This window comes from Passer domesticus, chromosome 4, assembly GCF_036417665.1.
Source record: "Passer domesticus isolate bPasDom1 chromosome 4, bPasDom1.hap1, whole genome shotgun sequence".
NCBI lineage: Eukaryota > Metazoa > Chordata > Aves > Passeriformes > Passeridae > Passer > Passer domesticus.
In genome coordinates, this window is record NC_087477.1 from 43,460,200 (window position 1) to 43,483,312 (window position 23,113).

General features: G+C 35.3%; 1 protein-coding gene across 7 annotated transcripts in view; it reads left to right on the forward strand.

Moving 5' to 3' along the window:
- The window catches only part of RXFP1 (relaxin family peptide receptor 1), a 100,458-nt gene that overhangs the window by 4,837 nt on the left and 72,508 nt on the right, over window positions 1-23,113 (forward strand). For 3 of the 7 annotated variants that reach the window (XM_064417517.1, XM_064417521.1, XM_064417508.1), the window contains 3 exons: window positions 5,985-6,207; window positions 9,806-10,785; window positions 11,415-11,520. The gene's annotated coding sequence lies outside the window, so the exon portion shown is untranslated. Of the gene's footprint in view, window positions 1-5,984; window positions 6,208-9,805; window positions 10,786-11,414; window positions 11,521-13,156; window positions 13,395-14,221; window positions 14,325-23,113 lie in introns of those variants that run through there. The other 4 variants (XM_064417509.1, XM_064417510.1, XM_064417513.1 and 1 more) reach the window with 4 other exon arrangements.

Consider the following 23,113-nt stretch of genomic DNA (forward strand, 5'->3'; position numbering starts at 1 on the left):
TGTAACATACATTATGTTTCCTTGACTTTCAAGAGGCTACAAGGTTTCTGCTTATACTCTTCTAACTTTGCAGACCTTGAAGTAGAATGCTTGTCTTTTTTTCTTCTTCATTGGTTACATTGATTGTAGTTTAGAGGCAGATAGATTCTTTTTCTTAACTTAGTGGGCAACAGTAAATTCAATAAAGCATTAGAGAATCGCACAAAAAGGAGGATAAGCTGAGCTATGTAAACATATTCCTGTAAGGGGTTGGTGATATGCCATGCTACTCTTTAGCAGATAACACCTTTTCATACTTTTATTTGGTAATTGTCATATCCCCAGCATTTCCTTTTTTTTTTACAGAAAATTGTGATAATCCAGTTTGACTGATCCAATTAATAGACTTCTGATACTGAATCTGGATTTCACTCATTGTTTTCATTATGTGGGTCATGTTGATTAAAGATTATGCCACTACCCAGCTGTTTGCTACTAACAGACACCTGGCAGTCAAACCAATGGATAGGATTGTGAGGGAGGTTGTGAACTTCTTGGCAAAAAAACAGCTACTTTAATTTTCTTCACTGTGTCGAGGTCTCCTGAGAAAATTCTGGGGTTGGGGAGTAGCACTTTAACCTAGCACATTAAGAGAATGTCCCTGCTACTTTTATCTGATTGCTGGGACAGAAGTGCTCTTTCCTAAAACATTTTAATTTCCTCTTTGTTTTACTTCAGCAAGAAGATTCAGCTTAATTATTTGTACCTGAAGCTACGAATTTTATGTCTGTAAATTTACAGTGCCCAGCAAGGCTTGCAAATTTATTTGCTGCTTGTCCTATTTGGTATCATTTCCATCTTGATTTTACTAGAAATTCAGAATCCTGGCTGCTCTGAACACAGTTTTTAATATGATCTTTATAATATTATCTGTTATTTATTAGCTATTCCGTAGACATTACACCTTAAATATTTTCTGCTGTTGATGGTGGGGCTGTTTAAGGATGAGATGTCTAAAGTTTCATAGTTTCTTTCAGTTTTAAGTCTTCATAAAGTGTCATTGTGATAACTGCAACTTAAAACACAAGAAAGTATCTTCTTTACTGGGCCTCCATGAAATATGCCCTGACCAGGATTTGGAGACCTCTTGCATTTCTTTCATGAGGGAGATCCAAAAGAGCATGGTTAGACTCCAGAAAATGGATTTCTGAGTGGCTAGTAGGCACAAAGAGCTGCCATGCCATGAAATTACTTCTGAAAATTTAAAAGAATTAAGCACCTCAGCAAAACTGTCTGTCTTCCATTAGTTTGTTATGTCTATGTATCTGTTGCTAGAAATGTTAGCTTTCACATTAATCACAGCTTGCTGATGGAAAATTCATCAGAATATCAAATTTTAGGGCTACCATCAAAACATTTTAAGGAATATCACAGTTTCAAATTACCAAGTTATGTATTTCTGCAAATACCTAAAGGTGTAAATATCAATATATGTGTGTAGACATGTAGAGATACACTCTAAATTAGGTCCCTTTAGTTAAAAAAAGATCTGGGAGTTTTTGCAACTAGCTACCTGAAAATGTCAATTCAGTGATTAACAGCAGTTGGAAAATGCTAGCATGTTTGAAATTATTAAATAGTAAGTGGGGAAATATCACTACGCCGGTGTATAGTTTCAGTTCACTGATCAATGAAATACATGTTTAGTGGATTTTTTAAAGTCATGCAGAAACAATAAGATCTTCCCTTTTATAGAATTATTTCTACTTTAAGTAGCACAAGACCCAGCCTGAATGTGATAACATATGATCATTAACATAACATATGATCATTAACATATGATAACGACATATCCATACATTAATAAGAAGAAACATGTTAATGGGGATTGATTAGTCACTGTGTGTTGCGCAAGAAAAGCTGAACACACAATAAAGTTATTAGAAATGAGGTTTGAAAGACAAGAGTGACTTTTTCAAAGAAAGCATAATCAGTGTTTTGAAACTTATTCTTAGAAGATTTAGTACCCATTAGTATTATGAATGGGTTCTGAGGCTATTAGTAAAAGATAAGGCCATTTCTGACTACCAGTCACTACAGCTGATCTGAATGGAACATCTGGCTCAAACCTTTAAGCCACCTGACTTCCAGAAAGAGCTATTTATTGAGAGAAGCTTTTTTGTTCCAGACATAATCATTCAAAGTCCAATATTTGCAGACTTCAGCTATTTTAGTACATATAGAGAGTTAGATTACCATTAATTTCATTAAGATGGTCATCTAAATTCCATGGCCAGGTTAAACACATAAGCACCTTTTCAGTGTAATTTTTCAACAACTCTCATTATTGGGATGTTCCCAGACAGTGCAAATGTTTTGGGTAATACTGACATTCAATGCTTAAATTAGAACCTAAACTTTGTCATTTAAAATCTGTTTACACTGACCAAGACCATTAGATTAAAATGCACAACTTGAGTAAAAACTTTGAAATATTTGAAATATCCCTTCTAATGCAGACCTTTGCACAAAGCAGAGGCTATTTCTGACAGATATAATTCAGACTAGCAGCTCTGTGAAAGGTTACACTGTTAATTTGATTTGTCTCCGCTGTGGCTTCTGTCCTGCTGCTCACTGCCCAGCAAAGAAATTTCTCCATGGAATCAACGTGTGATCATTGGTACAGGTGGGGACTACTTTTGATTAGGTATGATTGTATTTTTTCTTCAACTTCTGTCCAAATTTGTCACCATGTTTCATGCTAATTGTGACGACAAGCACAAGGAAGTCAAAAGGCAAAACTCCAGAAGACAGTAAAACAGAAAATGTTAGAGAGAGATGATTGAGAAAAGCAGAAGGAACAAGCTAGTAGAAATTAATGTAGAGAAATATAAGCAGAACATTGATGTAGGACTTCCACTAGAAGGACAATGAGCTTTTAATTAAGATGTGGTAAACAGACAGAAATTCAAGTACACATGAGAGATCAAACCAAGATGAAGATGATTGTCATTGCAGTGCAGTAATAAAATTAAGAAGCAATGAAGTTACAATAACAATTTCTGATTATCTGAGTTAAAGGGACTTTCAGCAACTCTCTGACATATTGAACTGATTATGCTTCTAATTTAGGGACTGTGGTATGTTTTAACATAACTTTGCTCAGATAACAACTTGGAATCTGTCTCTTCCAGTCTTACACAGTCAAGTAAAGGAGGCTAAAAAGAGCAGTCTTCATACAATTTTATCAGAGAATGCTTTCAGCATTTCTCCCCAACCATTGCAATGTGTCAGCAGCATAACTTATTTTCTTAGCTACTCAAGTAATAATTCCATTATTCCTCTGTGTGTTTGTTCTCAAAATAAACATGACTTGGCAAAAGTTTCCATTGTGTCTTCGTTTTGAAGCCTGTAGGCAGTAAAGCTGGCTAATAATATTTGAACCTATTAGAGAAAGGACATAGTAGAAAAGAAAAATAGTGGTTTAGTCCTCTTGTGGCTGCTTAAATGACTATTAGAAGGAAATTCATTTAGAAAAAGTGTCCTTGTATGCAACTAAAAATATGAATCCATAATTAGGTTATATTTCCATCAGTTTCATAAGGGAAATAAATTCTCTAGTACCAGGAAAATAATCTTTCAGTTTAAAGTGTATTTCTTAACAAATAGTCCCGAACTGAGTATCATGGTATCATTTTATTGATAAGGCAGTCTCTCATTTAGTTCTCCTAACACGATCGTTTTAAAAAAAATGCTTCAGAGAGGAAGATACTTCTGCTGGTTTCGTGATGTAAACTCAGCTGTTTTTCATATTTTTAAATTTTTAAGCCTAGGCCCAGAGTCAGTACCTGGAAACAGGAAGTATGCATCTGCATACCATATTGATGCCACTTTAAAGAGATTAACTTATTTTCCATTATCTTGTCTTCCACTTTAAAATGAGATTTGAAAGCATGTCCTTCAGCTGGATAAGTTTCACAAGAGGATCTGAATAAGCTGTGTAATGAGCTCAGCAGTGGATGGAATTGCAGCCGTCCTATGGTGTGCCCATAGAGCCTTTAATAAGGGTAGCTAAGATGTGCCAGTCTTGACAGGAGAGTGAGTCAGGTGGACAAAATGTGTATGCTCAACCTGTTCCTTGTGAATTGAACTGCAAGGGGAAGAAAAATAATTTCGTAAGAAAATATATTCTCAAATACATCTTCATTGACAAGAAGCAAGGGCAAGACAATTTTGAGTAACAATGTGCTTTGGTCATGAAATGATAAAAAAATGTTTCTTGGTAGCCAGGATACTTTGAACTATTCAGTAAAATGTTCTTATTTTGACCATACTGGTGTCTGTAAACATGAGCAGCTGCAGGGCAGAAAGGGTGGGTGATCTGTCTCTTTCTGTAACCACACCCTTATGCAGCAATGACTTCTACAGAAGAAAGAAAATCTGAGCTGCTCCTAGAATCACTGCCTGTTTCTGGGATAAATATTAAAGAGATTTTTATTTTTATCATATTGCAGCAGGTATCATAATAAATCAGTTTTCCCCTTTTAAACATAGATAGGAAAAAAACCCCACTGATTACATAGTAATCTCATCATCATTGCTTTTTTATATTCCCCTTTAATTCTTCTATACTTCTATATTTTACAAGATCAAGTAAATGCGGTTATTTCCTGCAACACTTACTCTGTATTTTTAGTATAAAGATTTTCCTATCAATTTCAAATACTGAAGATTTAGAGAAATTGTCATCACCTAAGCTGAGCTGTCAAATTCTCTAATAAGAATGATTCAAAACATCAGCATGGGGTTTTTTGGCTTGGGGGTTTTTTTTGTTTGGGTTTTTTTTTTTTTCATTTTTACATTTCCATTTTATTTATCTTTCTATGGAATAAGATGTGAGAAAAAATGTAGATGTTTATGTAGACTTGAAGCATAAATATACATGTATAAAGAAGATGAACTTATTTTGCTACATTAAAATTCACAGCAGTGAAAATATGCATAGCAGCATTACAAATTCAGTTGTCTTGAGCAGAGATGTCTAATCAATTTTCTCAAAAATAAAAGTAAAATCAAAGATATTTTATGGTAAACAACCATCGCAGATTGACTAGGGTTGCCTTGTCACATGAGGAAAAAAAATTATTCAGGCTTTTCTAGTAAGAGAGAAAACCAACCTAAGGAAGTTATGCTTGGACTGTTCAGTGCTAGGAAGAGGAAAACTTTGGGCACTGTCCAAAGCAATGTATGTATGAATGCATTTTTAAAATGCTTCTGCAGAAGAGTTTTGTGTACCCCACCAGAAGACCTTTTTAATCCTAACTTTCTCCTCTTCAGCAGTGTGATCAATAAGCAAGTCAAACAAAGAGAGAAAGGAGTGTTGCTCATGGATGGTTTTGCTTTTCAGTCAGACTGAATCAAGGCATCACTGCCCTGTAATGTGTTTATGACATCTGCAAAATATTGGGAAATAAATACAAACATGCTATGAACTTCAATTTGAAAACAGTAATAAAGGTTTGGTTTGGGGTTTTTTTTGAATTTGATATTGTGGGGAGGTGAGTATGTGTCTATGAATAAAAACTCTTGTAGCCCATAAAGAAATCTTCAATTTAAGTTATGTGTCCTCTTTTTTTTTTTTTTTTTTAACCAGACTATCTCCTTACCGCAAAGAATCAAAATAAAGGAAGAAGTAGGGAGGAAACTCATGTGCTACAAAGATTTGCTTAAACACCTAAAATGCTTAAACTCCAATGCAAATATAGAGAGTTGTTTTCCTTATATGTCAAAAAAAAAGGTTATTGAGATAAAAAAATTTTTGTGCTTAACTTATTCCAAAATACTGCAGCAACTAGGGAAGTGTCATGGTGATAGGAGAAAAAATGTTACTGTAGCACAGAAGATTCAAATATTATTCTTACATCAAAGCATAACAGAGGCTGTAGATGAGTACAATATTTCCATATTATTACAGTTTTATAATTAATATGTATTTATTATTTTAGGTATGTGGGACTCTCACCACTGGCTGGTAATTCTGCTTCTTGGATGTTTTTCCTGAACGAAAACTGGTTCACAGCAGTGCAAAAGGGTCAAGTGTCAGAACACACAGGAATAGGTCTGACATTATGACAGCTGAGCAATATACCATGATGTACTTCAGGTAAATCTTGAGAAGACTTAGTGGGGAAAAAAGAAGAACTCTGAAGAATCCACAGTATTGGCTTGGTAAGGTGTTTATCCATACTGCCTGGACAGAACTGAGAGCATATCTTAAGATTTTGACTGATTTTCCTTCTAGGAAACTCAAGGGTAAAAAGAAGGAAAGAAAAGGAGAAAATAAACACCTCCCTAATTTTTTTAGACAGAACATATTCAAAATCAATAGAAAAAAATTAATGTTATTGCTGCTATTGGCTAACTGAGAAACTGAAACAAATGAAAGCTAACACATGAAAGAGAACACTGTTTACATTTTTTTCTTTACAAAAGAGAGGCACCTGCAAAAGAAAAGGCATTCCCAGGCAAAATATGAGCTAAAACTCAAAATACCATCAGAGGAAAGATGTCTAACTGTTAAGTTTTAACATGCCCTTTCTCACTCAAAAAACATCTCAAGAAATGTATACATTAAGCTGCTGGCTCTTGCTTCTAAACTTTTTCAAGTCATAGACTCCCAGATGTGTTCCTCTGCAGGATTTTCCAGTTCAATAGCTTTCAAATTGTTTAGTTCCGTATAAAACATGAATTTTAAATATGTGTAAATTAAAAGTGCTCTTAACAGCGAAAAACATTGGCTTCAGCAGATTCTCATGAATGGAACATGAGCAATTATCAGAACAACAGCATTCTTGCTGAGAGTCTGCCTTAAACACCCATATTTCTGATTTTCTCCTCCATTCATTTTCACCCAAAATTCACTTATATCATGAGCTAATCTTTTTGTTTGCTTTGTTTTGTTTCCAGGCATGGAGTTTGGATTAAGATCATTTAAGATGATGTGGGTGTTTAGGAGGACAAAAAAAAAATGCACTGGAGAAGTGTGTGGGGTTTATTTAACTTAGGTGCAAATAGGACTTTTAAAACACAGTGTTGTTTGTTGAGCTTCTAACTGATTGTTTGATAGGAAAGCATTGAAAAACCACCTGCTGAGGAAACAGCATTTTAAAGATGAAAGCTCATAATGCAAGCCTTAACAAAGAGGAAAATGTGTGAAATAAGCCTTCATATAGGATTCAAGAGAAAGGAGATGTTTCCTGGGGAAATTTAAAATGTTGCAGGCTCAGAGGCCAAGGCAATTAAGGGTGCAATCTTTGAGAAGAGGTGACTTTCCTCTCCTCTCATGGTTGAAATCAATTAAATGAAGGGATATAAAATGAATGGTCATAGACACTCTTAAAGACTTCACATAAATCATAAATCCTGTTAGGTGACACTCCTTCAGTACCTTTGGCCCTACCTCACTTTCTCACTTACACAGCCCATGAAGTTCTATTTTCCATTTCATAGAAGACATCCTTAGATAAACACTCAAAATTCAAAAGTTTCTTATTGCCTTTCAGATGTTTCTTACATGAAAAGTTCCTTTACTGCAAAATATATAAATACTTGTGGTTTTATATTAAGAGAATAAATATCTGTATCCCTAACATTATTTGCTTAGAACAATTTTTCTAATAATTACTACAAAGATAGGTACATTATGTGTCTCATTTCTTTTTAAAGGAATGCTTGAATTTTTGGCTGTGGTGTAGAATAGCTATGCTATAAGGCTTGAAAAAAGTATAGAATTGTGTATATAGATTCTAAATTCTTGCAAATCAGGAACAAGTCCGTCTAAGAATCAGACTTCTTATCTAATCCTTCTCTCATTTAATTAATAAAATTAAAACAGTAAATCTAAATACCAACCTAAAAATTCAACTCTCTAGGTGTATAACACCTAGATCCATGTATTAGCAAATAATGGTGAAAGTTGTAACATTTCAAGTAAAAGAAAAAGCAAGACAACTTAGTGAGGTTGAATACACTTTTAAAAGGATCTTCTCTCTGTTGATGGCTGAGCATCACATTCTAAAACACAATAATGAGGGCACACTGAGGAATATTCTGTGATTTTGCTGTTACTAAAACTACCAATAAAAAGTAAAAAAAGACATCACCTGCAATATGGTATGCTCTTTGTGCACATTTTAGTCTTATTCAAGATCTAATATAATCTTTTTAATTTTACTACCCACCACCCCTCTGAAGTAAACAGTTACAACTCCTCTGAGGTAAATAGAATTCACAATAGAACTCTAATATTTTATATTAATGCAAATCTACCTTACCTGTGGGCCAGAAAGATAGAAGTGACACAGAAAGCCTGGTAGCCAGGTATTTTATTGCTTTTGTACATTTTCATACTTTGAAAGTGTTTATTTGGGAAGGCTGAATAATTCAAAAATTTTTTGTTCAGGTTATTTATTAAGGTGAAATGATGGGGGGAGGATTATTATACCCAACACAAAGAAGAAATTCCTGGCACATCCCATTCTTTTCTGATGTGACATTTAACAATGTTTGATTGCTGTGCTTAAATGACCAAAGTTATTTATATAGATAGATACTATTTATATAGCTAGATACTATTATTATTGCATTTGGCTTCAAATTTAAAAATTAATTCACAGACATCATTACTGCATAGTCCTTTAAATATACTTTAAGGTCTTTCAGCTGCATAAGCTTTAGCATTCTACCCTAGCACCTGTCAAAATGCATCAGTCTCTGAACTGCACTTTATTTAGACATTTATTTCAGAAGTTGTTTCTGTGAATTTTTGTTTGTGGCTGTTTGAATTCAGCACGCAAACTGGGATTCTGTTACACCTTGTACTCAGGCAAATTAACATCTGAACAATATTTGTTTGTTGAACTACAGAGTGATTCATTACAAGCTCTGAATCACAGTTACTTCTGGGAAGGCTCCATATTGTTAAAGTATGCCTTGCAGTGAGTAGAACTGCTGAGATAATTACAATTTTAAACTTGAAACTTTAAGGTTACTTCAGTACAAACGCAGGGAGCTGAGGTTTGGAGGCATTTACATGAATAATTATAAATGCTCATATGCTTATGCAATTGAATTTATTAAGAAAAAAAAGGCTTAATATCATCAGGAAGGTAACTGGGAAATAATTTTGTCTCTATTATGCTAGGTAAGTAATGAACCAATAATCTTGTTCTCCCAGACCATTATATGTGTCTGTCTCACAATGTTTGCACCTCTTTTACAAATATTGTTCTGGATGTACCTTGGATCACCAGAAAATTGAAAAAAAATAGAGATTTCCTAAGATGGAAGATGGTATAACTATTACTAGATTCGATTTTTTTTTTTACTTCAGTAAAAAAATAAAAAAAATATTTTTCCTGCTTTATAAATACAGTAGAATTTTCTTAATGGGTTTTGAGAATTTTAGAAAACTCCATTTCTCAGAAATGGAATTTCTTGGATTTTAGTCTTCTATTGAAAGGTATTCTGATAAAACTGTTAGATGCTAAGATGAGGTTATATTAAGAAATTCATAAACTGAAATTACAGAAATGTCTTTCTGTTTTTTCTCCAGATCTCTAAAATAATTTCTAATGAAAAAATTCTTTACAAAACTAATGTGGAAAATAATTCAAGCCTAGGTTTTTAATTGTAAATTTCAAGTCTGATTCCTATCTGTTTAAATTCCACATTGTGTCACACAAACTGATTTGCAGACCAGGTTATTTTTGATGCTGCATTAGAATGTACAAAGAACAGGCCCTAAACTCTTCCATCTCTGGGACAGGGTTTGCAAGGGGCCTCTATGGTTCATCTGTCGGGAGCCAGCAATGGAGAAAACTCAGTAGGTTATTTCACCCTTTCTGGAGAAATTTCTTTCTTCAGCATGTTACTGACTTGCTTATTTCTACTGGCAAAACCTATGCCTGTAATTGTTATTTCACTGGGTGAGTATTCTAGGTACTAAAAGTTGTTCTGTCTAAATAACTACACATTTTATGTGCAGGAAGTGACAGTGAGTCCTCTCAAAATAATTCTTTTTTTACCCTCTTCAATGTATCTATCCACAAAGAATCTCGTTCTGAAATGATGAGGAAAGGAGCCCAAATTGCCATAGCAGTAATTCCTAAATTGCTGTCTTTAGGGATCTCTTTTTCCACTACGTAGCCATGTGGTACATTTTCAGGAGCCTAAATAGACCCATTCTACCCTTTTAAACACAAAAAAAGATGTTCCACTATTTTTATAAATATGTTGCAGTTAGGAAGCAGGTATGATTTAGTTTCAAATGCTGCTGGTAGAATTGGCAGTTTAATTAAAGAAAATGTTTGTGCAACTTACTAGACTAAAGGACACAGTATTTAATTTCACTCTGTGAGACAGAAAAATACTTTATTTAATTAAGTGTAGCCTGCTGGGAAGGTAAACTTGCAAGAGATATTAAATAATTTACTGCAGTTCTGTGAAAATATAATTCTTGATTCTACAGATAGAGATTGTAGATTTTTCAGAGAAAACCTTGTATAAATTCTGTGTGTCGATTATGAGTCTATCCATTACTAATTTATTTCTATAAGTTGATTCACTATGAATAAGCAAAATAGAACAAGAAGCTATGCTTCTCTCTTGCAGACATGTTTAACCATACAGAAGAGGAACAAAACCAGGGATACTGAACAGAGACTTTTAATGTGGACAAACAGTGCTAAATAAGCTGAATAAATATAAATATAACAGAAGGCTGACAAGAAGATCCTAAACAAAGAGGTGATTTAAATTGAATTTATGTTCCAATGTTCTTCATATATCAAATATTACTGATCTTGAAAACTAAGGCCTTCTCAGAGAGAAGGAGGATTACCACATATCTTTGTAACAGCAGTTTATTTTATTTGTGATAATCTCTTCAGTTGTTAAAAATGGGAATTAACAAAAATGTGGTAGCACAAAGTTCAGAAATAGATGATAATATTAGCAGACTACTTTTGCATTTTTCCAGGTGTAGGAAAATCTGCATGTTCACGGATTATTTTTTTATTCTCAAATTAAAATGAAATGTTTTGGCAACTTGACCAACCCTGTTTCTAGTTTCTTTCTTGTCATAAATCCTCCATTCTTCTCAAACTATTATCCTGACTTTCCTCTTGTAAACTAAATTCCTTATGCAATTTCCTTATGTTACCACATTTTTAACCCTCTAGATCCAACCTAGATTCCTCTAAATGCTCCTTAGTGAGCTTTCTGCTGCAGTCACCAGGAAACTGAGAGTATGGAACTGTCATGAATACAGAATTTGGATTTGCTCAGTTTGGTCGAAATGCAGTAGAACAGTGCACGTGTGCAGGAGTGTTTGGCAACAAGGATAAAATGAAATAATTGACACACTTTGCTTGTAGGGTTGATCTGCTGAAATATCTTGGAGGTTTTTAAAATGAGAGAAATTAGTTCAAGTACATGGGAAAACATATGCAGAGTTCTGGATGCAGGTGTTGGAAGAACCAGGTAAGCCCTGGCCAGCCCTTGTACCACCCAGTGCTACCAGACATTGCCTGTGTGAGAGATCTGGGGCCTCCAAAACCTTTTATGTTCACTCTCTGCAGCAATCTATGCAAGGGAATTTTTAAAAAGCAGAAAAATTCAAAACAAATATATCAGAAGCCTGTCTTTGCAGGTCTCACATTATTTAATTAGGATAAGATTATTTCTGTGGAAGGGGACAGAAAGAGACACTGGTCTGGAATGGGCAGCTGTGACCACTTCTCAGAGAATCCCATTGAGAAGGGGTCAAGCCTCCATGGTCCCTATGTTTCCTGATGGTTGGTTTCAATGTTTCCCTGTGGTTACCACAGTGACATCATTGTTTTGTTGTGGTTTACTAGGGAAAGAGGTGACTTGTTCCTGATCCCAATTATTCACATTGTATTAGTTTCTGTTTCCTCTTTCCTTTATTTGTTTTAAATTAAATTGAAGAAATAAATATTTCATTAACATTTTAATTTGATTGTGCAAAGAAATGCAGAAAGCAAGAACCAAAGAAATGTATATCAAACAACAATTTTGGATTACTTTTCCAGAATATGAGAGAAATTCAAAAATCATAATTATAATGGGTCCATTTGCAGATTTTCTTAAAGCAAAATAGGGGGAAAAAGCAAAGGTGCTTGTCCAAGCCACTGCAATCTGCATCAGTTTAATAGTTTCTCCTTTACTGACAGCTAAGTTAAAGCAGCAGCATTAGACTACTGTGGGGTTCAAAATGTTGTGATGCTTGTTCAATTGAATTACATCAGCAGAAGTCCTTAAAATTGAGCAGCTGTACCAGCAAAACTGCGTTTCTCTCAGTAGAGCTCACATAACTCATTTACCACATTGGTACAGTGTGATCTGTTTAATACAGCCTCATTTATACCAAGAGTGTTTTGATTCTTCCATACCTGACTCTGCTGGCATGGTAAAGCACAACTGAATTGGAAACATTTAAGAATACAAATGCATACTATTTCTCAACCTTAAAAACCCCTGTGAAGAACAATACATTCCATCATGAGCAATTTAAAAGGCATGTTTCCCCATAGATTTCTTCTATTTCTATTTGCTATCCTCAGCTTAGCTTACACTTCTTTTTTGTGATAGTTCCCTTCCAACATTATTATCATTGGTTATGTTGATATTTATATTTTTGAAGACAAACTTGTTTCTCTAAAGATGCCTGTGAAAGAGATTTTATCAACAGAAGGATAAGGACAGAAGGAATGCTTCTTTTTCTTGGTCCTTTGAAAGAAAGTTGGCTTTGAAAATTCTTATCACTGTACTAAAGATAATGTTGCAGACTGTTAAATCACAATTTGATTCCTCAAAGAAAGTTAATTAATCTTCAAATGCATTTTAGTCATGCATCCTCTGCATTTCAGCATAACTCAAACATTAAGTACTGAGACATTACTTCTCAATAAAAGGTGAAATGAACAACATATAACATTTGAGAAGCAGGAATTTTAATCAAAACTACATTAAAAAGATATGGTTTGAGACCCACAATGCTGAACTTCCAGATGACTGGTTTGTTTCAGATCAGTGTTGCTGAGCATTATTTTTACTTGACAGCTGCTCTGCATCAGCTGCACTGAGCTACTGGTTACAGCTCACACCCAGCTGGTAATGCTCTGGGGAGTAATTACCACCAAGTGCCACAAGTCCCCAATTTACCTGGGCAGTGAGGCTACAGGCCAAAGATCTAACAGAGGGGCAGGGTACACAGGTAGGATAATGTGTGCTGCTTTTCTCTGGGATTCATTTTCTCTTTCAGAGCTAAAACCTTGGAATTTTTTTGAAAATTTGCACAGAAACCTTTTCAAGGAACTTTGAAAACTTTCAAGGTAGTTATATCTATTAAATTCCCTTTAGCAAAGTACATTCAATTTGGTGTCCATTACAAATAGACCCATTAACTAAATTCATTTGCTCTAAACAGGGACATTTCTACTAATGCTTGCTCTTTTCTTGCTTCTTATGATCTTTCAACTATTTTGAAGAGATGCTGTCAGTATATTATTTTTAAAAGAAGTAATTTCTGAACTCCTGAATTTGGTTAAGACCGTGTCTTTGTTTTAAAATGTCACTTACAAAGTACTTTCCTTCCCTCTGCCATTTTTTTTCCCAGTGTAATGATTTTCTATGACACTTTTAACTCAATAACAGGAATTTTCAACTTTGAGGTTGGTGACCTCCTCCTTTATAAAAAGTCAGCTTTCAACTACTCTGCATTTTAGTGAAATAACCTCATAACATTTTCCATAGCAAGATGCTATGATGTAATTGCTGTTGAATTATGATCACTGCAAGATACTGTGACCAAGAAAAGCCTAATAGGCAAAGTGAAGTAATAGCTAAGCATATTTTCTTTATATAAATAGTCTATTGCAAAATTTTTCTGTGTGCAAGTTTTCCTTTAATAGTCATTGTATTACAAATGTATGATGGTGGAAGATATGTTCATTCTGAGGAGACATGGGATTATTTAAATTGATTATTTCTCAACACAGATGTTCCATTAACATATGGAAAAAGAAAACTTTGTCTCCATTGTCAGCTGGAAAACAGTTAATTAGATTCTCATCCACACGTAGACACAATTAGGCTAAGGGCTATTAATAAGGCACCTAACAGACATGAGGCTTCTTCTCCTCACCTGTGTCCTGCCAAGATATCTTTGTAGACTAATGCTGAAGGTTGTTTTTCACAAATACCCCTTCAAAAAGGTTGCTTAACTTCAGGTCTTGGAGGTTTCATGAACCATCTGATGATTGGTAGGTATTATTTAGAGTATCATATCAATTATTTGGGTTATAGTGTACTGTTGCTTTTGCTTAATTGGAGGACTGAGGTATTTCAGTTGTAACATCATGCCTAAAATTCAGCTAGGAACCTCCTATATTTTACATACATAGTGCAAAGAACTTGGAAACTATTTTATGTGCACCTCCAATATACAAAAAAATTATTGAATGCCATTATTGGTTTTCTACTGTTCCTTCAAGAAAAAAATCAGATATTTCAGGGTACAAGCTGAGAATGCTTTTAGTATGAAAGCTACTTATGTTGGGAAATGAAGTGCTACTTGGCAGGTATCATGTTTCCTTGAAAAGAGAAACAAAACAAAAAACTCCTATATTTTAGTAAAAGAGAATTCAGGTAATAATCATTAATTATAAAGCCACTCTAAATCTTGAATCTTATTTAATTAATTTAAATCCTGAGGAAGATATAAAGGAAAAAAAAACTTGTCTCAAAGAGCACAGTCTTTGAGAAGAATGAATTAAGCAGAAGTCATCAAAGATGCTTTCCATTTGTGCTGATTGACATGCAACATTCTTTTGCAGATTGGTCTTCCATAGTTTTAAAGTGGGGAAGGCTAATCCTGTATGATTGCTAACAGTGCTAACATCAGGTTGGTGAGTGGTCACCAGTGAGGTTCCTCAGGGCTCTAAGGCGAAGGGCCTTGAGGAGAAGCCATATGAGGAGTGGCTGAGATCACTTGGTCTGTTCAGCCTGGAGGAGACTGAGAGGAGACCTCATTGCAGCTACAGCTTCCTGGTGAGGGGCACAGGAGGGGCAGGCACTGATCTCTCTCTGTGGTGACAGTGACAGGACCTGAGGGAATGGCCAGAAGCTGTGTCAGGGGGGGTTTATGTTGGATATCTGGAAAAGGTTCCTCACCCAGGGGGTGGTTGGGCACTGCAACAGGCTCCCAGAAAAGTGGTCACAGCACCAGACTGGCAGAGTTCCACATGTGTTTGGGCAATGCTCTCAGCCCATGGTCTGGTTTTTGGGGCTGTCCTGTTCAGGACCAAGAGTTGGACTTAGTGATCCTTCTGTGAGTCCCTCACAATTCAGGATATTCTATCATTCTGTGATATCTTCATTATTTGCAACAGTTCTGGGCTAGTCCAGCTCACCCCATAATATGAAATTTAAAATGTGATTTGAGGGTAAACTATGGCTCTTCTTGGAGCAGAGTTTTCCTGAATGTGTTTTCTAAGACTGCTTTAAACAGCTTTTGATCTGAAAGGAAAACATTGTCTTAGACTGAGATTCCTAGGACGTGTTACGACTAAATAAGTAAAGGAGGAGAAGGTATCAAAATTACAGGAAGTCCTTATGCAAGGTTTTTTATTGCTTTTTCATCTGATGAGAAATGTCAAATAAACTGTGCTAGGCTTTGATTCCCAAATTCTGTGGATGTCAACAAAAAATCATGCAGCATTATTTATTTCAATGGCTTGGTTGTAGAGGACAAAATATTTTTTGCAAATGCAACAGCAAAAGGCATATCTCCTGAAGGGAGCTTTGCAGTACCTAGAAAACAGTATGATGTTTGGGGTTTTTATGGGACTATATAGCTTTATTCTTTGCAAGTGAATTTTCATTTTTGGTATATAAAGAGCCACCAGTCAGATTCACACAGGAGAGAAATTACAGATTTTATTTTAATAACTTTGGTAGGAGGGCTGGCTTAAGGCTGCTCTGATTCCATTCCAGTTACTTAATTCAGTGAAAAGCTTCAGAAAGGCTGCTCTGAAAGTGGGAAAGCTACAATTTAGTGATACAGTCACATCAGAGGGTCTCCACAAGCCGAAACTGAAAGACTAAGGCATAGCACTGACTGTGCTGATTGCCACCTTCTTTAGTAGTCTTATAAACCATGGAAAAACTCAGCAAACAGAATAAAAGTCTTCTGTTTTCCACCTGCCATTATAAAGAATTAATTTTAGGACAAAAAAAAAATATTGGTTTGTGATCTAAAATCACAATATGATGTGGAGAAAGCTTTCAGTCTACAGATTTCCTCAAAGACAAATGTGAAAGGTAACTGCAGACAGTGGGCTTAAATTTGCTGTGCATTACTTAAAGCTTCATTAGTGAGCATTCCACAAATGAAAAACTGTTGAATGATTCCACAGAAAGATTTTATGATGCAGGGAAGGTGCAATCTACAGAAAGTGTTTCAGTCCTCCATTAAAACAGCATTGCTTTGCAGCATGTGATTTGGGCATAGATCTGCAAACAAATATGCTATTTTGAACAGCTATGGTAGAACAGTTTGAAAAAAAAAAAAAGTAGTCTAAAAGTTTGACAATGTTGCAAATGTTCATCCCTTGAGAAATAAGGCAAGAAAAAAGGAATAAAGCAATGAGAAATAGATTTTTTTTAGGTTATTTTTTATTTATTCCCTTCCTTCTAAGCAGAAGTAAACAATTTATTCTCTAGAGCTCTGAAAGGTTAATCACTTGCAGAAAAATAAAGATGTGAAGAATATCTAAGGAATAAGAGCTAAAAATGTCAGATGCCTGGGGAAAAGGAAATGCTTTTCAAATTACTGGCTATTGTGATTTTTTTTTTTTTTTTAACTCAAGGAGGATAGTATTTTAAATAAAACATTACCTCCTGAATATGGGGAATTGTCAATGGATGCAAAGAAAAAAACATCAGTTTGGAAGTGGTGAAAGACTGTGCCAGTATTCAGCTTTTTAGTCAATCAGTACAGCAGGCAGGGAACTGCTCTGCTGTTGGAAAGCCCAGTCCCATGCATGCCCAGCAACAGGCAAGGACCATCTGAATTCTCTTCGGAGCTGCCAAGCTGTGAGACTAGGCTCTGTAGGAAAAGACACTCAGAAAGTCAGTGGTAGAGGGTATTCACAGGGTGTTATACCACCCCTCTCCCAATCATCTTGCCAAGCAAGGAAAAATAACTGGAAGGTTGCACATAGAAATCGGTTTTCAAAAAATATTGGTTTTCTCCATAGCAGGTTTTTCTGGGTTTTTCTCAAGACATTAAAAGGAGTGGTTTTCAAAACTTGCTCAGAAATCCCTGTTTCTGAGGGGAGTTTGCATCTGAAGACTGCAAGTGTATCAGCTAGAAACACTTAAAATGTAATATTTCACCTCTAACTTATGGGGAAGGGGCAAATGAAGAATTTTTTAAGGTTATAAAATTCCTGATATATAGCCTCTCATTACTGTTTCAGTAGATTACTGTAGTTGCTTAAGCTTGTCCTAGTGCTGGAGTCAGAGAATTAGTATGTATTTTACACCTTTCGGATTTAGGACTGAGGAATGGAACAGTATTTTAGAACTAAATTATTGTTTCAGAAAGCTGATTCTCTAGTTCCTGTAGCAAAAAAAAAAAAAAAAAATAGTGGTTAGTGTCGAGCCTCCTGATTTGCAATAATTGCTTTTGGTATTGTAAGTCTGGAGATTATTATTATTATTTCATCTTGCTTTCTAACTATTTTCTTTCTGCAAATTTGTTTTGTGTTGCTCTCTGTCTTCGTGACTCCAGTGCCCAAAAATGCTTTACAAATTTGTAGAAGCTGGTTTGCAGAAGTGTAAATTTGTCCTAACTTCTATCACTTTTGTATAATCTACAGTTAAGTGGTTGGAAGAGATTGCATTGGTAGTAAATACAATTTCAATGAAACACCTTCCAAATCATGTTCTGATTGTACACTCCAAGCTTTTGGAGTATTGTAAGGTGTGTTCCTGCTCCAGGTTGTAGCCTGCTTTCATTCACTTGCTCCCTACAGACAAATTAAGGGTGTTCCTGCCATCCAAGGCAGTCCCAAAGCAGGCATGCTCACTTCTCTTTGATTGGCAATGAAGGCATTTAAACAGAACATTTTTCACATAGTGTACTTTGTGATTGAAACACATCTATTGCTTAAATGACCTTTTTCACGGTTGGGCACAATTTGGTTAATTTTGTGAAGGATTGTGTCTCCCAGGGCACCCTGTTCTGTGGATACGCTAAATGATCTGTCCTACATTTGAGATGTATCACAGCCAGAGTTAATTAAAATACATACATGCTGTGTAATGTAACAACAGCACTGAGGCCAATCCTTGCTCCCAAGGAAATTATCTGCCCTAACTGAAAGTTATTTTCTCTCTACACTGTGTGGCTGTTTCTTTTATTTAACGTATTAAAACCATTTTAAGCTTTGAAGTTCTGTGGCTTTTTGGCTGGTGTTTTCATCAGATGTTATTCATCCTCCTAAGGCATATGTTCTGCTTTCAGAGCAGATATGGGAACTTCTCAGTAATTTATTCTTGTTAAAAATTAAAATGCATTTAAAATGTTTCATATTGGCAGAGCTGGAGATGATAGTCTTCTTTACTTATCCACATGGCAGAAAATGCATAAAATGTAATAGTGTCAATTTTTCTTTATTAACCTAATCTAGTACCTGTGAGATGATAGTTTGTTCATTATATTCTTTAATATGTATGTGTGTGTGTGTATATGTATATCTATGTCCTTCTTGTACCTTTCTTATCTAGAATAGTATCTTCTCCTCTTACCATCAATTTTAATGACAACTTGCTATGAATATGCTTATACCTGTTCTGGCTGTGAAAGTTTATCAAAGACAACTTTGTTTCTGTACAGATAAGAAACTAGTCATGGAGATGATTCCTTTCATTCTGCTATGGGCAAGTAAAATGGATTCTAGGAAACTGACTTCAAACAAGTTGGTCAAGAAATTTGAGGCAAGGGTTCTACAATGAGGACCATGAGATTTTTGAAGCAGTACAAATAGTCTCTAGGATTTCTTCAATGAAACGTGCTTGTTTAAATCATACTGAAAGAGCCATCTCCTTGAATTTTAAGACCTTATGAAGGCCTTAAATGAAGAACAATCTCAATTTAAGGTGTATAATAATCTTATGAATAATATCCAAATAGCTTTCATTTTAAACCAGCAAATGCTACTTCTTGCTTTGGAGATATGCATAATATTTCTAAATTTTATTGTGAGGATAATGTTACAAATATGCACATACACATAAATTACTAATTTCTTTAAACCAAAGGACACAATCTCTTTGGTGCAAGAATTCAAATGTGCTGCTGAGGTTTATGATGGATAAAATAACTTAGATCCAGTTTGTCAGATGCATAGGGTATCCACATTTTTAGAGCACTGAATACTTTTTGGGTATTGTTTGTGGGCTGCTCTTCACAACAGACTCTATTTCTCATTTGAGCTCTGTTAGTAATAAAGCAGCTTTGTAGGTTTGGACAGGCATTTTCCACTGCCCTCTTGTCACATGCAGTAATGTTATAATAGTACATCCAGAGAAGTAGCAAGTACATCTTGCATCTTGACCATAATTAGTTTTCTGACCCCTACCATTTCTAAAAGATAGAGGGTTCCACTGCTTTTTTCCATCATGGTAGAAAATTTCTCCTTATACCTGTCCCAATCTTGGAAATAACCACCATATGTTCATTTATTCTCAAGGCAATCCTGTTTTATAGCTTTTTCCCTTCATTAGTGTTTAATACCTAAAGGAATTAAGTTTATTCCCTTGGCCTTCATTTTTGCTATGATGAATTATACCACTTTCTTTTCTGTCCTATCGTAAGAACAAACTGTGGATCCCTGTGTTGTAGCAGCCCTTCTCACTTAGAACTGACATTGCTTTAAAAACTGTTTCGTAGAAAGACAGATGGAGTTTCTGGTTGATATTTTTGTTTTGTGTTGATGATGTAAGTGAATTTTTGGTGGGTTGTGTGAACTGAGAAGTGGACAGCAAAGAAGAAGCAATCCTAAACCAGACTCATTACTCTGAGCAAGGTGTCAGACCTGAAAGAGGTTGGGGAGGGGACAGAGCAGCTCTCTAGAAGCTGACTAAGGAAAAATCAGATGTAATTTCAAGGCACTTTGCTTTTCTAAGGCTGTAACTCAAGAAGGACAATAGAGCTTTCTCCTAAACTGTGATCCTGGAAAAAAAATTACATATCTCGGAAGATGCCTGATGGGGAAGAGAACTTAAACTGAATGTAAATAGTTGCTTGGTCATCTCTTTTAAGAGGCCAAAATATGTTGCAAATATGTTCCTTAAGAATAACTCTGAAAAGAATACCACACAGCATTTGTAATAGAAGCAATGAGGTCTCTTAATTGTCAGAGCTGCTGCTTGTGAACTGAATCTAGACTGCTTCAAATGAGATCTGGAATTCTAAAAGACACAAAATCCAGCTTTGTGTACTTGTGTTTTTATTCAGCCTAATAGGAGACAGAATTCTTGAAAGTCTTGAAATAAAAAGAAGCAAAAACTGGCTGTACTGACCCAAATCCATAATTAACTCTCCATTCATGGAAATTATAGTGAACTTTCTTGGCCTTTTATAAGGCAACTGACATCGTTGGGCCTTCATCTTAACTTAGCCCTTCCTAGTGATTCTAGGGGAGTTTTGTTACCTGGAGCAAAAACAGAATTGTAACCTAAAAGGAATTCATGGAGGCAAATTTTTAGTCCTTACAAGAGATAATAAATGAATAGAAATTGTGTCAAGTATCAGGGAATAACTTGAATCAGTGGCTACATCTTCTGCCTCTTTCTGTCCTCCAGCCACTTCCCCCACTTCTGAGAGAAGATCTTCAGTTTCAAAATTTCCTGGCACCACAATTGAAGGTGCAGCTTGGAATTCTGCAAAGGCATTCTAGATAGATATGGTATGAGATTAGTTACATGCAGTCTGAGGGTTTAAGAGCAAATTACAGCAGTGTAATGTCTCTGTAAGCCTGGAAAGAAACAGAATGAAAGTGTAGCTCAGGCCTTGTGTTGGCTGAATTCTGGCAGCTGGTGGACCTGCCCCTGAGCCATGCAGGCATCTGTGGAATTCCAGCTCCTCCTCTCTGACAGCATTGGATGCAGTGTGTGCCTGACAGTCTCAGCTCCAGTTGCTATAAAAGCAGAAAAAACCAAGCCACCAACTAAAAATCTGCTCCGGTCTGTTCATACTGAGTGTTGCTGTGGAGTAGGCATCAGGCATTATTTTCTAATGCTTACCTTTGGGATAGAGCTGGCTGCTGATTCTTCTCTACCCACGCTGCTGTTTGAGATCTGAGAACACTAACAGCCCTAATATTTTGACCTTTTCTGCTTTTCATTTCTGAAGAACTAACAACAAATGCTTCTCCTCTCATCTAAATAATTCTTTTCCAAGAATCTGTCTTCTTTTTTTCCAAAGAAAATAAGCTGTCTTCTTACATTATAAACCTCTCATGCTTCTCACTCTTTTTCTTCTGGACTGTCTATTGGCTGTTTCCTTTAAGAACATGTTTCAAACACACCCAGTCTTATGGCCCAGTGAGATCCCACCAATATCAACGGGAATAAAATAATAACCTCTTCCTCATATGTTTATTGGGGGAGTTTTGCAACAATCTATAATCTGCTTTGAAGTTTTTTGTTCATTATAATACCAGAATTTGTCCTAGATGTCAACGCCATGTTGAACATCTTTGAAGCTACTACACAAACCTTGCCTGTTTGCTCTCTATATGTTCATCTCTTTCATTATTTAAAATATTAAATAATGGTACACATGTGAACCTGTCTTGCTCCCATGCCACATCTAAGGGATGTTTGTTTGTTTTCCTTTAGGATGAGACACATACAGTAACTTTGTGCAAATCTTTCTACTTGTTTATACAATTCTCCATTACATTGTTATAAAGTCTCTCCACACACACAGTATAGCTGAAAGTGCACTGATCATTCTGAGTTTGAGGTGGATCATTTTAAGGAGAAGGTATGAAACTTCATTAAGACAAAAAATTACAGAAATAGAGATAAACTCTGGTAACAGTTAACCAGAGGCACAGTGTGGGGGATGTCAATATTCAACCAAACTTTGTCTTGACAGCTGGTTTTTTTTTTTTGTTGTGGCTTTTGGTTGGTGTGTTGTTTTTTGCTTTTTTTTAAGAGTTAGGATATGTGATGCTTCAAGTAATGAAGAAATCATGAAAGAAAATCAGATTCTTGTGGATAACTTACTCTTTATAACTCTCTATGCAAACCTGTTAGTACCTCAATATTTAATGTCTTCTGTTTTTCTAGATTTGCCAGTAAAGTCTGTGAATAATGATAGTACGTAAGGACCTGTTTGCAGCAGAGAGGTTTCAAAAAGCAATGCTTCTTGTTCTCTGTATAGGAATCACTTTTCAAGGAATTTCTCCTAGATATTACACTTATTTTCTGGTTAGAGATATAAAAAACAATTCTACAGTGCTTTACTGAGAATTCTTATCTGAACAGATTCCTGCTGCTTTGGGGATATCAGTAATTGAGGGGACCTTACTGAGTTTACAATGGAGTCCTCAGCTGTGTATCAAAGCCTGTTTTGTTCTGGTCCCTCAATAATTGACATTAAGAATATTCACTGTAGTGATGACTGGGTTTAAGATAACCTCCTGTAAGTCTCCTATTATGTAATTTTTTTATTATTTTTCTATATGAGTTTGTACTAGATCAGATATAATTTTTGAGATTCTAGTTGAGGGTTTTGATTCTATCTTCCTGGAGGGATTTTGACTGAAATCAAAAGCTAAAACTTATATTTTACCAAAGTGTGAATTATGATGTTGAACTTTATTGGCATATAAAACTACAGTGATTCAAGTAATTCCAAATACTCACAGACAAAAACTGGTGTAATTTTTACCTAATCTAGTTTTTATTTAAAAAGGAAGAAAACCAGCTCATATGCTTTAAACCTCACCTCCAATTCTACTTTAAGGTTAAT